Source organism: Lygodium microphyllum, chromosome 12 (genome assembly GCF_053477565.2).
Source record: "Lygodium microphyllum isolate KBCC chromosome 12, Lygodium_microphyllum_v1.1.10, whole genome shotgun sequence".
Taxonomy (NCBI): Eukaryota; Viridiplantae; Streptophyta; class Polypodiopsida; order Schizaeales; family Lygodiaceae; genus Lygodium; species Lygodium microphyllum.
This window is the reverse complement of record NC_141146.1, coordinates 77715882-77730884: the sequence shown is the minus strand read 5'-3', so window position 1 is coordinate 77730884 and position 15003 is coordinate 77715882.

The following is a 15003-nucleotide window of genomic DNA, read 5'->3' as shown; positions in this document are numbered from 1 at the left end:
TATCCTACAATGAATCGAATATAACTTACCATGTGGGACCTATCACTAAAGGAAGCACATAAATCAAATACTAAAGTGCCAATCATTTACTATGTAGTATCTATTTTAATGATGAATAAAACTTGGAAGTCATTGACTACAAATTTGTAAGAAAGATATCCTCTTTTTTGGGCCTAAGATGGTTTAAATTGTATGGCTAATAGTATGGTTGATGTCATCTTTGAGATAGATAGTTTTTTTGGGGGTTTTGCATAGGAAAACTAACTCTTTTAAGATTATAAGGTATGTGCTTGAGAAGTTGACATCTTTAGAAACATGTTGTACACTTTACTTTGAACAACGTCCTATGCATGGCATGTAATACTCATGTCAATATTCATTATCGACATCATACAACATAAGCAATTGTACCCACCATATTCTTTCACTTCAATTAAGCATTTGCAGCACCAAAACATGCTAAGTGCTTTGCACTCCAAGGATTATGATATATTGCAGTAGGCGGAAAGGGCTAATATCAACAAAGCATCATATCATGGTTCTCTTGACTCTATTGTGAGATAATTGCAATGAAAGGGCTATAATCAACATAGCATCATATCCTAGTTCTCTTAGTATATGTCCAATCACATTAAGTTGCAAGCTACCAATCTACACCAATCTTGTAACACGATGTTGTTGTAATTAACTGTCTCATACCACTTAATTGAAAGCATGCCCTTATGAGTCTTGCTACACTCTATTTGAGTAGTGGCTTCGCATATTTTGTTTTATATGCATCTCAAACATTCATCTTATTCAATGGGGACTCTTTTAGTGAAACCAAGGACCCATTTTGCAAAAGAAGTCCTTTCACCAATCCTAACAACAAGTTATTTGTGGATTTTTGGTCAAATTTTTGCATCATTATCACTAGGAAAGCTAGAATTAATATGCTAGTTCTAAAAAGGATAGCAATGTTCATTAAGTGCCTCGCAATATCCATGGGGTAATGTTGGATGCACATGATCTCTAAAAGCTATTGCCATTGGATTTGCTTGAGCCAACTTTCCTTGACTATGCCTACAAGAGTGACATTTCATAGGCCACATCAAACTATGGGAAACTAGGAAAAATGAATTAAGGGAGGTTTGTCCCATTCAATCTAGGTGTAATTCTCACTAGCTTCAATAATTCACAAAGCATAGGCTAATCTGAATCATGTGGTTAACTTTTTAACTTTCCTTTTTCCTAACTTTTTTGTTTGTAAGTTCTGTTATTGACATAGTTGCCCACGTAAGTGCATTGTCCAATAAAAAAGAACACATCCAAAATATAACAATGATTTATTTGTTGTTAACCTAACTAAATAAAAATTATCTATGTGAAAGAAGATCGTTTGAGTGCTTAAAAATGGCACATAATTTTTTGGAAATAATTTTTGACACAGCAATCCTTTGGATAGGACATTTAAGTCAAACTCTTACATAATGCTAAAATGTTTTTGTAAAAGTGAGTATTGAGCTTATCCAATGCACATTTGTTGTCTCCAATGATTAAACTTAGGTTCACGTATGTACAAAAAGAGCTACAAGAGAATCTGAAACCATGAGCAAGTTGAGTTTTTGCGAAAGTCCATGCCCAAACACTACTTACCATAAGCAACCATGAAGGGCTTGAAGGGCATTGTAGCAAAGTAAATTATTAGAATTGAGAAAGGGAAAGGATTGAGGCCAATTGCCCCTAATACCCTATGTATTTAAAGTTCAAAATGAATAGAATATCTCGTCCCTATGTGTGTAACTTTGTAAGCCCTCGCTTCTTTATCTTCTTCTTCACCTTCTCCACCTTCCAACTATGTGGACTTTAGCATTGATGTCAAAGATTTGGAAATAAACAACTCCACGCCTAACAAAGTCAAAAAAAGCTTGATGTTGCCTTTGATATGGACAATATGTTAGATCTACTATTTTTCTTTATAACAGTCCTATAGAAAAAGTGGGCATGGTGGTTTGTGTCAACAATGTTACACCTCCATGTAGATTGGTTGCTACTCATTAGTTCTTGATGCATATTTAGCTCACCAATCTTTGTTAAATCTAAAATAAAAGCATATTTGTCTATTTCATCAATCATATTCTAGTAGTGAATGTGTTTGTAAATATGGATTGATTAAACAAGAAGATGATGAGTATCCTTTTAAGGTTCTAGGGAATGGTGAAATCAAAGGCTATAGGAACATTCACCTTTGGCTTATGCTAGCCAAAACTCCATAATGGGAGTAAAGACTGATAGCCATGTGGGCACCCCTTGTATAATTATACACTATGCAGTCATATATAAGTGAAGATTACAAATAACAAGGGCACCGTTCATTTTGTATCCACACAACTCTCTTGTGTTCTTCTCTCTCTCAACACTCTCAATGCTCTTGCACTCCATAGCTTCTACCTCACGTCCCACCACTGCCTCCCTCTCAATTGTATTGAAGTGGTGTATGGTATTTGTGGGAGCTCAGGCTTGGAGTGACGAGTGTGAGGAGTGAAGCTTTGTCACAAAGGTCGAGAAGTTGAGATTCTTATTTGACATTAATACTTGGTACATGCACATTGATAGAGGTACTATTCTCATTATTAGGATTTATATCTAAGTCCATTAGGTGCTTGAGCCATCGAGACTTGATTTGGGACAAAATAACCTATTTTGGCATCAATTTAGATAGCCATTAGTGGCTAGGATTAAAGAAAAACAATTTGGCTTTAGATGCTTGGGAAGAGATCTTGGTACATGGTTTCGATGTATGCAAGTAGAGGGCTTGCTTAGGTAAGGGGGTAGGTTGTCTCTTAGAAGTAGGGGGCTGCATAATGCAAGTAAAGGGTTTAAGCAAAGGGATCGAGCTAGAGCCTTAAGTAGAGGCTCTGCTTATGTTTGTAACAAACAAAAGGAAAGAGAGAGAAACTTGATGATTTGTACAAATTGCGACGTTTATGGATTGTGCTGCTAATCGGATGCACAAGGAGGTTGCTTATACTGAAAACAACTTGTTTTGATGTATTTTTCTAAGTTGGGATGCTCATGCCATTTTTCCACCATTTTTTATGTATTGGAAGCTATTGAAAATTTGTTTTATCGCATAAATCTTTCTATAATATTCAAATATTATTCAAATGTGTGACTAGTTTTGCATTAGAGACTCCTAGATTACTCTCAACTTCAAATTGCACACATATTTTGACAGATTTGTCATACTGAATTATTTTTATCGTTGATTTATGATCACTTTGGATAGATTGTGCATACTAAATTTGTTTTTTGAAGGCAATTTATATGTTCTTGGTCCTCGAAGTGTGGCTATTTTATGCTCAAAAGATAGCTAGAATACTTTAAATAGCTATTTAGAAATTTCATATGCACTTGAAAGTGCAAAAATATCATTTTTACATCAATTTTATGCTAGTTTGATATTTGGATAGTTGTTGCTTGCTTTTGTGGGGCACTCCATTGTGGTCTGTTTGGTCTATTTTGAGATTAAAGTTGGGTATATCTTGTTGTTTTTGGTGTTTAGATGTATGCTTGTCATTATGCCATCTTTATTAAATTCGGGGAGATGGATGTTGATTATGAGAGAAATTAGATGATCTAGCATACTCCAGTATTATATTCACACTCTCAAAGTCTGTGTACTTTAACGTGAAAGACACAATAGGTAGATATAGTGTATGAAAAAGGTTGGCGACCTGTATGAAAAAGATATAGCCTCATAGTTTTATTAGCCTTAAAAATTCATTGATTGCAAGGAGGAGGGGGTTTTGATATCTAATCACCTCAATGAGCTCAATACTATTTTCAATTAGCTAACATCTCAGAATATTGTCTTCCATGATTCTGTGAAGGCCATGCTCTTGTTAGTCACCTTACTCGAGAGTTGATACTGTCAAGTCTGCCATTAGTAACTTTGGACCCATAGGTGGTCTTACAAGTGCTAATGTTTAGAGCAATTTGCTTATTGAGGAGGTAAACAAAAAGAATAATGCATGGTTAAAGAGCTCTAGTGCACTTAGAATGAGAGGAAAGCCAAATGCCAAGGAAAACTCTTGTGAGAGAGGAAAGTCAATAAGTAAGTTATAGATTAAAAAAGATGTAGAATGCTACTTCTATAACAAGAAGAGGCATGTTAAAAATGATGGTTTTAAATGGAAGAACAAGCCAAAATGCAAGAAGACAAATGAGGATGATCACATAGAGAAAACGAAGGCCAAAATCGAGGTGATGATGGTGACATTTTGTGTGTGTCGTCTTTGGGTGATGCATTCTTGATTGCCAAGAATAATGAGATGTCTCAAAGTTGACTTTTGGATTTTGGAGCATCATTTCATGGTTTCATACATAAGGCGTAATTCTCTACTTATGATGTTGGAAAGGGAGGATATATTCATCCTAAAAACAGCTATGCATATAGTATTGTTGGTATTAGGGATATGTGTTTATCATTACCGAATGGGTGTTCTTTTGTGTTGAGAAATGTACAACATGTTCTAAACTTGACAAAAAGTTTGATCAGTACAAGACAACATGATGTTTGTTTGTGGTCATAGAGTGGTATTTAGTGATCATGTATGGAAGATTTGCAAGTGATCTCTTGCTCTTTTGGCCAAATGGATAAAATCTTGCACTTTGTATCTTTTGCATATTTCTAGTGTTAAAGATCATCTTGTAACTGTCACTAAGGGCATTTGTTTCTTTATGGCATCACCATTTGCATTATATATTAATCATTAGAATAAACACTTTATGCCATTTAAACTAGCTTCCTCATCTAAAATTTTATAACCTTGGTTTTTGCGAGAATATTGTATCATTGGAACACAAAAAAAGAAAAGGTTGCATGAGAGAGGTAGTCGAAGTAGAAGATTAGATAGTCTTGATTTGGTTCATAGTGAATTGTGTGGGCCAATGGCTATTGTTTCGTTAGGTAGAGCATAGTACTTTGTCACTTTTATAAATAATGCCACAAGAAAGGTTTGGGCTTATCCTGTACAAGAAGAGTGATGTATTGGATGCATTTCAAAAGTTATTGCCATTTGTAGATAATTGGTTAGATAAGAAGCTTACGTACTAATAACGGTAGAGAATACAACTCACATGACTTTACAAACTTTTGTGTAAGCTATGATATCAAGACAAATTTGACAACTCATGAGAATCCTACTCAAAATGGCGTGGCCAAGGAGATGAGTGGGACCATTTAGGAAAGGGTACGTAGTATGCTCTCTAATGTGTGTTTCAATAATGGATTTTGTATAGAAGCTATAAAGACAACTATGTAATTTATCAATAGCTCTCTTAAAAAGCCATCAGATGGCAAGATATTAGAGGAGTATGGTCCAGTAAAAGACATAGTTATGATCATTTGCATGTTTTTGGTCACGAGGCATTTATTCATATACCTAGAAATGAGCAAATCAAGCTTGATTCTAAGTCCAAGAAATGTATTTTTCTTGGCCATGGAGAATTAGGTAAAATGGGCTATCACTTGTGGGATCCTAAATCTAGAAGGGTAGTATATAGCCATGGTGTCATCTTTGTATAATTAGCCTATTAAAATGGTTGAGATTTGTAGACTGGTATTTGAGGAGGAAGGTAGCCAACACATGAGTAGGTTATACTTATTCCACATGATGTAGGACTTGGACAACCTATTAATGCTAAGGTGGGAGTGCCATGGGATGGTGGATAGACAAGTGGGACATCCAAAGACTCCTATTGAGCTAGCTTTATGCAAGATATCAATGGTTTCTAGACTTTTAGATGGATACACTGTGCCTCTAGACTATGTCATGGTCATCATAGATTGTGGTGAGCCTTTTTGTTATGTAGATGCTATGACTAGGGATGATAGTCATAAATGGAAGAGGGATATGCAATTAGAGATGGATTCTTTGGAGAAGAATGCTACATGGGAGTTAGTCTCTTTGCCTAAGGACAAACATGCATTGCTATGCAATGGGTTTGCAAGTTAAAGGTATCTTAATTTGATGCATTGCCTAAATATAAGGCAAGATTGGTGGCCAAAGGATTCAAGTGGGAGAACGGGATTGACTTTGATGAGATATTCCCATGGTAGTCAAGATGACTACCCTTCATACGGTTCTTACTTTGGTTGCTAGAGAGGATATGGAGTTAGTCCCAGATGGATGTAAAGATAGCTTTCTTGCATGGGGACTTACATGAGGATATTTACATGCAATAGCCTAAGGAGTTTGTTGTAGGAGCAATGCATTGGCCTTTAAGTGGGAGGTTATTGGGATAAAGGCCAATGGTCTACAATTGGGTAGGTACCCCTTGTATAAGTATACATTGTACAATCTTATATATGTGGAGATAATAAAGAATAGGGGTGCTATTCATTTTGTACCCACATAACTCTTGTGTATTATTCTCTCTCTTAATCCTCTTGCACTCAACAACTTCTATTTTGCATCCCACCATTGCTTCCCTCCCACTTTAGATTTCTTGCATGTTTCTATGTTGGGTAACTCTAATGGGATGTGGAGGTTGATGGTCCTATAATTTTATTCACTACCTTTGGGTCCAACTATAATATTTTAGAATTGGGCTCTACCAATATATTCTTCACTTTGCTCTTGGAATTGGTCTTTTAGTTCCATGTCATAATTGGCTTTAGTGTCATTGTTGTGAAATAATTACACAGTGCAATGGATGAAATCTAGGCAAAGGAGTACAAAACAAATAAGAGAATAACAAATACTTCTTTAATTCCGAATAAGCTAATGCAAAGATGGCTCTCTCCACTTGTATGCTTCCACCATGAAGCTTAGACAGTGATCTAGACAAATGATAGGGAGAGAGCTTAAGGCTAGCTAGAAGAACTCTAACTAGGATTGAAGGTTAGGAGGTGAAGGGCATTCAACATTTAGATATAAGGGTTACTTGCGCATGAGCCAAGTATAGAATTCTAGGTTATACACTAGTTGGGCCTTGCGGTCCAAATCGAAGAGTCGGGTACTTACGTGTGTGATGCAAGCGAGGACATCTATTAGGAAATTGCTGGAATCGACACAGCTAGCAATGTGTAGCTCTTCTTCGGATGATCAAGATATGGGTGTCCTTTGACGTGCTCTTCCATGGGTCGGCTACAAAGAGTGGTTAACACTCTATATGAGGTGGGTGCGACATAGGTTGGGTCATACTACGATGTCTTGATTGCGCGGCGCTGCTCAGTGTTGGTCATGATTTGACATCCTTCGAGTTCCCACTACAATTGAAGAGTGTACCAGTTTTGAAAAAATGGGGAGTCGGTGTCAATTAATGCTTTCAATTCCTCGACTTCTTTGTTAGTGATGGAAGAAGTTACGCACTTATCGTAGGACATAATGAGGCATTGTTTGATGGCTTGTTCTCTTGATATCTCAATGCATAGCAATTGCGGCAGCTGAGTGGGGTGTTTTGACAAATGCGAATTCGAATGTTTCCCAGGAACAAGGCATTGTACGAACTTCAGTTGCTAAAGGCTCTTGCAACAGGCCTACGTCCAAGCGGTCATAACTTAGAGCCAACGACATGAGCATGACATCTAAGCATCTAAGACAAGCAAAAACGTCATCCCCTATGTCTTCGGATAGGTCTGTGGCTAGAGTTAAGAATGATTTCCACTCGTAAGAGGGCTTAAGGCCTGCAATGGCTGGGGTTTGATGGGGCTAGAAGTCTTGGCGGCAAATGGTGGCAGTTGTCCATGAAGCGGTGGATGAGCCTCGTGGATGAGCATCAGAGTAGTAGCTGCTATGGATCGGCTGCTACACTCAGATTGGGTTTGGCAAGTCTTATCGGCACTAGCAGGGGTTGAAGTGTGTAAAGGCGTTTGTGGTTTGAGCCGATAGGCTTGCTCAACTCTTCTGGGCTTATGCATGGGTGAGCTTGTAGGAGGCGAGTCTTGAAAGCACTGCAGCTTCTGGTTCTGAGGTTCTATGGGGCTCGGGGTGATCAAGCTTGAGGGCAACATGTGAGTAGTGCCTTGGGCCATTCGGGCCTTAGGGATCCATATCTAGGCATTTCCCTCATAGTAGCCTTGCACGTGCAAGAGGGCTTTAGGAACCATCTTGGCTTGATCATGCTTCGATTTCTATAACTGCGTCTCGGCCTCCTAGATTTAGAGTTTATTGTGTTACAAGGACGTGAGCGTCTACTCCTAGGCGGCGGTTGCGGTTGTTTAAGCCTCCATTAAAACTTAGGCTGTTGGGCCTTAGCTTTTGCTACTGTGAGCGGCGGCTTGTGAGATTCGGTGGATGGTAGCCGAGCACTAGCTCTCTCCGTAGACTTGGCTGCGAGTATTTCTACCGGTGGCCTTGCGAACTTTGATGAGGTCGCGTAGCCCTTGTTGAAGGCTGTAACAATGCGGACGTTGCCTATGGTGAGATGGATGTGCTGCGACTCATAATCAACATTGTAGTGAGTTCGCTTCTTGAAGGTTTGCCCTAGCAGTGACTCCATGCCTGTGTCTTTAGTGTTTGGCAACACATAAAAGATCATTGGTACAGTCTCAGACTCGATAGTAACATTGGCCCTGTACTTGCCAAGAAGTGTGTCTAAGCGACCCCCATATGGGCTTAATTTGGCATTACTAGGTTGTAGTAATGGTTTATCAAGTTGGGTGCAATGATCGTGAGTTAAGACATTGAAGTTTACTCCCTCGTTGATCAAGGCATTGAAAGCGTATGTTTGCTTGGCAGTGACTGTGATGTGGAGGTATGTGGGTTCTACGGCTTCCTCATCCTCATCATCAATTTTCATGATTGTGGCAACTCGTACTTTGATAGGGGGTTTTAAAATTGGTGGCTCATGCGGCGGATGCGTGGGAGGATAGTACTTCTTAATGCAACTGCCATTGAAGAAGCCTATGCCCTCGCCGTCTAGAGTCTTGAGCTGAACATTGCTAATTCGGCTGATTGCACAAACTTTGAAAGGCCCAAGATCTCTAAACTTCATTTTTTGCTTGTGTCCTTTAACTGAGTATAGAAGCACTAAGTCACCTTGTTCAAAGTCGCGCCACTTGACATGCTTGTCAAACCATCTCTTGCATCGTGCCTTCTCGCATATGAGTGCATGAGTGGCTAGAAGGCGAGTTTCTGAGAGGCGTTCAAGTTCAACCAAGCATTGCGTCCATGCCTCCTTTCCTTCCCATCGTTCTTGAAGTGCTATTTTGAGGCTAGGAACGAAGAACTCTACTGGTAGAATTGCTTGAGTCCCATAGGTTAACCTAAAGAGAGTCTGGCCGACAACCATTTTATAAGCTATACGATAAGCCCACAAGGCTGCCATCAACTTGCTATCCTAGTCTCGCTGCGTGAAGCAGAGACTACTTTGGTCAGGACGTTTACAAGGATCTTATTTGTGGATTCTACTTGCCCGTTTGCCTGAGGGTAGTATGGAGAGGATTTTTAATGGATAATTAGAAAGGTGGATAGAAGATGCGCTATCACTTCATTGATGAAGTACGTGCCCTGGTACACTGACTAGTTCGATGGGACTGCCAAATCGTGAGATCACCTGCTCCCATAAGAACTTGGTAGTCATTCTAGCATCATTCTTTCGTGTTGCTCTCGCTTCTGCCCATTTCATTAGGTAGTCTGTGGCACAACGATATATTTTGCATGCGAATACTGTGTCGTAGGACTAATGGGTCCTATGAAGTTGATCCTCCATTTTTCGAAGGGTTGTCGTGCAATGATTTGGGCTGAACTCCATTTGATCCTTGCGAATTGGGACCTTTGTTGACACTCGTCACAATGCTTGACGAATCGTGATGTGTTGCGAAAAAGTGTGGGCCACCACAGTTGAGACTGTAGCACCTTGCGGGCTATCATGTCTCTGCTAAAGTGCGCTCCAGCAATTCCGCTGTGCACCTCTACGAGCAGATCATGCATCTCATGCTCGCATATACATCTACATAATAAATCATCTTGCCCTAGCCTATATAGTTGGCCTGCTATCAACTGATAGGGTTGGATTTTGAGGATAAGTTGTATATGTCGAGCTTTTTCTATCAGTCGCTCAGGCAGTCCGTGCTCCAGCACTTGGACGATGTCATTTTTCCAATATGGCATTAGATCAGCCTTGAATAAATCTCTCTCGCTGGAAAGGTTAAACAAATGGGCGTCTGGCAATTCATCGACAATGCCTTGTCCATCGGTCTCTCCCGTGGGGATGCGTGATATGTGGTTAGTCTGTAGTGTTGTTTTCCCTTCTGTACAACCACGTAGAAATTGAATTCTAAGTAAAAGGAGCCATCGAGCTATGCGTCCTGTAGCGCAGGGTTTGTTTACTAGATATAGCAAGGCTTGATGGTCCACAAAGAAAGTAAAAGGCGTAGCCAACAGATAATGTCGAAACTTCTTTATAGCAAATACCATGGCTAAACCCTCTCTCTTAGTCATCAAGTAATTCATTTTAGTCTCAGTGAGTTGCCTGCTAGCAAAGCTCACTGGATAGTCGAGGTTGTGTTCACCAGCTTGGCACAACACTGCCCCCACGGCAAATTTCAAAGCATCGATATGCATGTGGAAGATAATGGTCCAATCTGAGGCTTGTAGAATCGGTGCAATAGTCAAAGCCTTTTTCAATTCCTCATATGCTTGTTGGCATGCTTCAGTCCACTCGAAGACGATCAATAGCTTGTACAAAGGTCTAGCAATCAATGCATAGTTCATCACAAATTGTTGATAGTATCCCGTATGGCCTAAGAAGCATTGAACTCCCTTATAGTTGATTGGGGACAGAAGATCAATAATAACCTTGACTTTCGAGAAGTCAGTGGCAATGCTGTTCTTCGACACCACGTGCCCTAGGATGCATCCATGTTTCACCCAGAACTTGCACTTTAAGGGGTTCAAGGAGAGACAATATAGGCGACACCGCTCAAAGACTGCTTGAAGTTTGTCTAAGTGTTCTCTCCAGGTCGAGTGAACACGCAAGTCATCCACGAAGACTTCCAATTCCTTGCGAGGCATGTCTTTAAATATGGTCTACATGAGGCATTGAAAGGTGGCTGGGGCATTAGTCAACCCGAAGGGCATGAGTAGGTAAGCAAAGACGCCCCCACTCAATGGCAAAGGCAATCTTATACTTGTCGGCAGGATGCACTTGCACCTGATTGTATCCAGCGAAGTCGTCCAAAAAGATGTAGGCCTCTTTGCCCGCCACTCTTTTGAGCATGTGCTCAGTGTATGGCAATGGGTAGTTGTCTCTCTTAGTGGTAGCGTTCACCTTCTTGTAATTGATGCACACTCTAATCTTTGTGTTTTTCTTCATCACTATGACTATGGGTGACACCCAATATGTGTGCTCAATTTTGTTAATGAATCCTACTCTCATTAGCTTATCAATCTCCTCTTTGATTGCACGAGCGTGTTTTGGATTCATTGGGTATGGTCGCTACTTGACCGTCGTTGTGTCTGACGTCATAGGTATGTTATGAGTCACTACACTCGGATCTACCCCCTTAAGCTCTTCTAAGGACCAAGCAAACACGTCTATATACTCTCATAAGATAGGAACAAGACTCGTCTCCTCTTCCTCAGTCAAGTCATAGGCAATAAAGACCGGTCAGGGTGTCTCCCCTTCTTGTGCTAGGTTCACCTCCTTGACCTTGGATGGTCCCTCGATGGGTTCACTCATTTGCCCTTAGCGTTTGGCACCCAACAAGATTACTACCCTGTCACCCTTCTTTAATTTCATAAATCTCTTCGGGAGATCCACCAGCTTTCTTTGCTCTTCCATTTGAGTGTCCCTAGGATGTTTTGCCCTTTCTTCCTTCAACCATCTGTGCCTCAGGTGGACGAGTAGGTCCCCCTTGGTGCATCTGGTCTTGGATGGTCTAGGTATTTTTGGGTTGCTATCTGAGCTTACTTCCGACCTAGAATCGAACTTGCCATTTTTGCTAGAAGAGGTGGTTTCTCCTGGCAGTTGCAACTCAAAGGGTGACTCTGTTCTAAGCACTGGTGTCATACCTGGTTGGGTTAGGCCTGCTTGTTCGAAATCTATGGCTCCTATGTATTCCAACCAAGCGCGGTCACAATCCATGTGCATGACCCCTCGCTCTATCTTAAAGACAATCTTTTTCTATGACTTGGAGTCTGCTTGTATCTGTTCTATTTCTCGTCCCTCAGTGTTGTATTCCACTGTGTCTATCTCACCCTCACTTTTGTCACTGAAAGAACGATAGTCTTCGTACTCGTCATTAGAGTCATCTTCGTCTGACTACTCATCGTCTCCTAGGTTTTGGTATATCTCCTGCCTCTGATCGGGGGCTAGGGCCCAATTGTACATGATGTTTAAGTCATGCACCTTGGTCCATTGCCACCTTGGTTAGTTTAACAGATCTTGGTGTGGCTTCAAGTTTGCTGCTGGATTGCTAGCTAGCTTGCTAGTCAAATACTTCACAATCTCTCGGAGTTCCCTCTTGTTATTTGGCACTTGGAATGTGATAGGTTTAGGTCGCCCACGAAGGGTTCCTGCCATCATGCAGACTAGTACGGAGGGTGTGTCTTTTGACTTGCCAACTGTCTTGATGGCTTTCTCATATGCCTCATGATTCGAGAATGGCAAGTCGATCATAGCAAGGACATGCATCCAGTCTCGCTCATCCTCTCGGCATGGGATATACTTGGTTAAGGGCCCATAGGACTTCTTGACTTGAGTGTTACCTTTAAGCATTGCAGAGATGGTATCCAAGTCGATTGGTGAGGTCTTCCAAGTGTTCATCTCTACCCTCACAGCTTCTATTCTATTGCCAAGGAAGATTAAGACACTACCGCAATCTTTGATGACTCTGGCATTGTGCATCCAGGGTCGGCCTAATAGGATATCGTAGTCCACTCTCTTCATGACTATAAATTCAACTGAGAACTGGACACCTACGATTTTTGTCGGCCAGTTTTTAAGTATCCCGAATGGTTTCACTCTCATACCATTTGCTAGTGTGACATTGAACCTGGCGGTCCTGACAGGAGGGTTTTCCCAAGTTTGAAGCACTGCATGGCTTAGTACACTAACCCCCGCTCATGTGTCTACAATCCCCTTTCTCATTGCGTCGCCTAGGGCTAAGACAGGTAAGACCGCATGCATCTCGGCGCCTTCCCAGAAAGCATTAACGTGCAAGGACTTAGGCACAGTGTAGCGAGCAGCTTGCTCTCGTGATTCTTCAACCCACTGCTTTAGGTCTTGCCATAGGGTGGAATGGCGCCTAAGCAGGTCTCCCAGGCTCAGCGTCACAGGGGTGGTCATTAGCATGGTAAGGAGGTCATTGGCTACTTGTCTTTCTCCTATTCCGGATTGTCCTGGCCAATGGCCGTGATTGATTTGCTGGCCTGTAGCGTCAAGGCTTTGCCTAAGTGGTACCAACATATTTTAGGTGCTTATGCTGGAGAGATCTTCGTTCTCATCCTCTAGGATGGACTCAGTATCTTTTAGGTGCTCTTGGGCCTCTTTTACCCATTCCTTCACTTTCTCGATAGCCTCTAGTTGGTGCTTCGGATGCGGGTATTCCCCTACCTTAGCACTTTCCTTTTCAGCCATCTTAGGAGCCGAGGTTTTTGTCTCTGCACCTGTGACCTTATTTCCAGCAGGCAGAGTTGTGGCACTCTCAGTTTTCAGCGTGATCTTAGCTTCGAGTTTCTTCTTTCTCCATCTACAGCTCTTCTTCTCGATCGAGACTGCATTGAGGTTGCTAGGACGTGGCAATGATATGCTGGCCTGCTTTGGGTCATGACATGTAATGGGATAGGTGTGGCCTTCCCATCGAGGTTCTCAATGCCGAATAGCCCCAATGGGACAGATGGCACGTTGGCTGAACTTGAGGATGGTTTTCGCTTGGGACAGTTAATGAAGAGATGCGTGATTTCACACTCAGGGCACCTTAGGTCTGCCTTGTCTCTATTTGGTTGCTCCCTTTCAGGACAATGTGATGAGACGTGCCTTGGATGGCCACATTGGATCCTGTGCCTGCCCTCCTAGGCCTCTACCTTGGCCTCTTCATAACACCATCACCGGTACTGGTCGATAGTCCATAAGGACTACGTTTCCCTCGTCGTCATGGGAGATGTATGGGTATACGTAAGTCTCTTCCTCATTTTGCTCCTCCACGTAGTGGACTGGAGCGTCACTCGGTGGATGGGTCATGTAGGGACCAGGCGGTCTAGGTGTGCCTATAGGGTTTATGTCCATTCTAGGAACAACCGGTCTAACATCATTAGGCGCAGAAGGGCCAATGGGGCTCCCCTTCCGAAGAATTGTTGGGGTCTGCTCACTAGATATGGCTGGCCGTATGGTTGTGGGTACGGAAGTCTTCTCGGTAATCTGCAATGCACGACGTCGTGACTGAATCTACAGCAATTAGTGCAAGGTCGTGACCTAGGGTTTTGACATTCGGCGGGCAAGTGGTTTTCGCCACAATACACGCATTGGACGTGTGGGCGCGTTGGTCGTCTCAACATATCCCGCAGTTTGGCTATCTCCATTTTTACCTCAACCAAGTCTTGATTTGCCTCAATGGCTTTCCCTTTGTCCTGGGCCATTGGAACTTATCGTTCACTAGAGGTTGAGCACTCTCTCTGAACTGGCGAGTTGGTCTCTTCTGAATTTGAGTTCCTGGAGCTCCGCTCTTTCAGTTGGTCATCTACTTGAATGGCCTCTTCAAACACCCTAGTTAGCGAGTCTCACTGCAAGCTCAAGTTGCCTGCCAAGGCCTTATATAGCTCCTCACTCCATATTCCATTGATAAACATGGTGGACACCGCTCTTTTGGTAGGTCATTTGCCCATGGGAATTCTCTTGAAGAGTCTCCTCACATGGGTGACATAGTCGTGGATGTCCTCTTTCTCTTTCTGCTTGACATTCATCAGTCTTACTAGTAGATTGTCAGAGTATCCGGGCTCGGAGAATCTCTTGATGAAGAGGTTTTTGAGGCCATTAAATTCCGCTCATTCTTGGCATCTAGACTCGTGTACCAAG